Below are 3,097 nucleotides of genomic sequence, written 5' to 3'. Positions count from 1 at the left end.
TGTAGTCCGTACATGGGATCGGGAAATTATCTTCATTACGGCAAACCAAACCGTGCTCGATCTGGCACTGACACTATCAGGAGCACTGTAGGAGGGAATGCCTCCTTTTGATGTCAAGGACTCGGTGCGCTTAATGACGCACCCGACGAAAAAATCGTCCTTTTCTTTTGTGCCGAAGCTCTCAAACTCACCGTTGCCAACAACTGGGTTGTCTCTGTTGATCCAAGAGCTGAAGTGGCTCTTTTTGCAATTGTTGCTTCCGGTCGGAGGGTTTCCTGATGGAAAATTTCCATTTGACTCTGAACATGGTGACGCCGTTTAAGCGCCTTCTTCTAAAGAAATGCTACTTAATGCAAATTGGCTTGCACATTCATCCATAAACAATAAACGCCTTAAACTCGATGTTGCTTCGGAATGACAGAAATGCGCGCGTTATCGAGGTTCTCAAGTAATGGTGGTTCCCATTTTTTGAAATATTAAATATAATGTTTAACCATCAAAGTCGGTATTTGATGTCAACAAAATACGCTTATACTTCAGTTATAAATATATCTTGAATACCAAAGTGTACTTTTATTGCATATGTTTAGCTTTTAACATCGTCCAGAGTTTTAAAGCGTTTTTAGATATTAACACTTATAATTAAATTTAAAAGAAATAAAAAACGACGGGGATCTTAACAAAGCTCTTTACGCTTCTGATTTTTTTTAAAATGCGTTAATGTTACTTTCTCTTAATCTTACTCTATGCCAATATGCGAACGATGTGACCTGGTGAAACACTCCACACACAGCATTGTGCCCTGGTGAAACACTCCACACACTGCGAACGATGTGCCCTGGTGAAACACTCCACACACAGCATTGTGAATAACCTCCTCGAGTAATAGGGGCATTAGGGGCCGATTTATTATCCCCCGCCAGAGGCGGAGGGATATTGTTTTGGCGTTGTCCGTCCGTCCGTCCGGCACTTTTGTGTCCGGAGCCATATCTTGGAAGTGCTTTTGTGGATTTCATTGAAACTTGGTATGAGTATATATATGCTTAAGATGATGATGCACGCCAAATGGCATTGTACACCATCTGTTAAAAACAGAGTAATGGCCCTTTGTATCTTGAAAAAATGCTTTTTACTATAGGCACTTTTGTGTCCGGAGCCATATCTTGGAAGTGCTTTTGCGGATTTCATTGAAACTTGGTATGAGTATATATATATATATATGCATAAGAGGATGATGCACGCCAAATGGCATTGCACACCAACTGTTAAAAACAGAGTTATCGCCCTTTGTATCTTGAAAAATGCTTTTTACTATAGGCACTTTTGTGTCCGGAGCCATATCTTGGAAGTGCTTTTGCGGATTTCATTGAAACTTGGTATGAGTATATATATGCATAAGATGATGATGCACGCCAAATGGCATTGTTCACCATCTGTTAAAAACAGAGTAACGGCCCTTTGTATCTTGAAAAAATGCTTTTTACTATAGGCACTTTTGTGTCCGGAGCCATATCTTGGAAGTGCTTTTGCGGATTTCATTGAAACTTGGTATGAGTATATATATGCATAAGGGGATGATGCACGCCAAATGGCATTGTACACCATCTGTTAAAAACAGAGTTATCGCCCTTTGTATCTTGAAAAATGCTTTTTACTATAGGCACTTTTGTGTCCGGAGCCATATCTTGGAAGTGCTTTTGCGGATTTCATTGAAACTTGGTATGAGTATATATATGCATAAGAGGATAATGCAATCCAAATGGCATTGTATACAATCTGTTAAAAATAGAGTTATGGCCCTTTGTATCTTGAAAAAATGCTTTTTACTATAGGCACTTTTGTGTCCGGAGCCATATCTTGGAAGTGCTTTGGCGGATTTCATTGAAACTTGGTATGAGTATATATCCCGCGCCAGAGGCGGAGGGATATTGTTTTGGCATTGTCCGGCTGTCCGTCCGGCTGTCCGTCCGTCTGTCACTTTTGTGTCCAAAGCCATATCTTGGAAGTGCTTTGGCGGATTTCATTGAAACTTCGTATGAGTATATATATGGATAAGAGGATAATGCACGCCAAATGGCATTGTACACCATCTGTTAATAACGGAGTTATGGCCCTTTGTATCTTGTTTTTTTTTAAACTATCTAATAAATTACCACACCCCACATTATACCCCCCTACCCCCCCCTACCCCCCCCCCACAAAAAAAAAAAAAAATATTTATTTTACAAACAGGCCTTGTGTCTATTTATGGTAGTGGATCTAAAGATAATTATTTTATCGTTTCATTTTGTTTGTCTTATCAAGAGAGCACATTTGGTATTGCCTTTTGGAATAGATTACAATAACATGTAGCAATATGCATCACTCCACTTGGTTTTCTCAATCACATTGCAGTGCAATAAGATGTAGCAATCCAAAAAAAAAAAGAAAAAAAATCTTTGTACCAAACTTTTTTCCAAACCCAAACTTGTTTTTCCTTTCATATTCTTGTTCTTTAGTTTCTTTCTTATCCAAATTTTGTTTGGCCTAATTTTTTCGTATCCATAATTTTTTTTATCCAAAATTATTTTACTACCCAAAATGTCCAACATTCACCTTCCTTTGTCTTAGTTTTGTGTTATTGTCCTCCGTCCGTCCATCTATCATTATGTTCATTATGTTCATCCGTCCAATTTGCACCCATCCTCAAACAAAGCATACGTTGCGGGGGATACCTTGGGCCTTTCAGGCCCTCTTGTTATTTCTCGAGTTGAAGGTGAACAGTTCTTATTGAGTAACGTATGATTTCGATCGGAATAAGTGATTTGAGATATACACAAGTATTGATGCAAAGTATCAAAGGGCGTCGGGAATTTCAGTGTAAAAGGCACTCAATGAAGTTACATGGAACGATTTTTTTCTACTGTACATATTAATATATTGGCCTATTATTTTAAACAAAATAGAAAAAGATACTGGTATAACCATTATCTATGATTTTGTGTTATAACCCCCAAATAACCATTATCTATGATGTTGTGTTATAACTCCCAAATAACCATTATCTATGATTGTCTGTTGTAACCCCCAAATATTTCATAGTTCATTTTATTTACAT

Source organism: Dreissena polymorpha, chromosome 13, assembly GCF_020536995.1.
Source record: "Dreissena polymorpha isolate Duluth1 chromosome 13, UMN_Dpol_1.0, whole genome shotgun sequence".
NCBI classification, from domain to species: domain Eukaryota; kingdom Metazoa; phylum Mollusca; class Bivalvia; order Myida; family Dreissenidae; genus Dreissena; species Dreissena polymorpha.
This window is presented reverse-complemented; position numbering follows the sequence as displayed.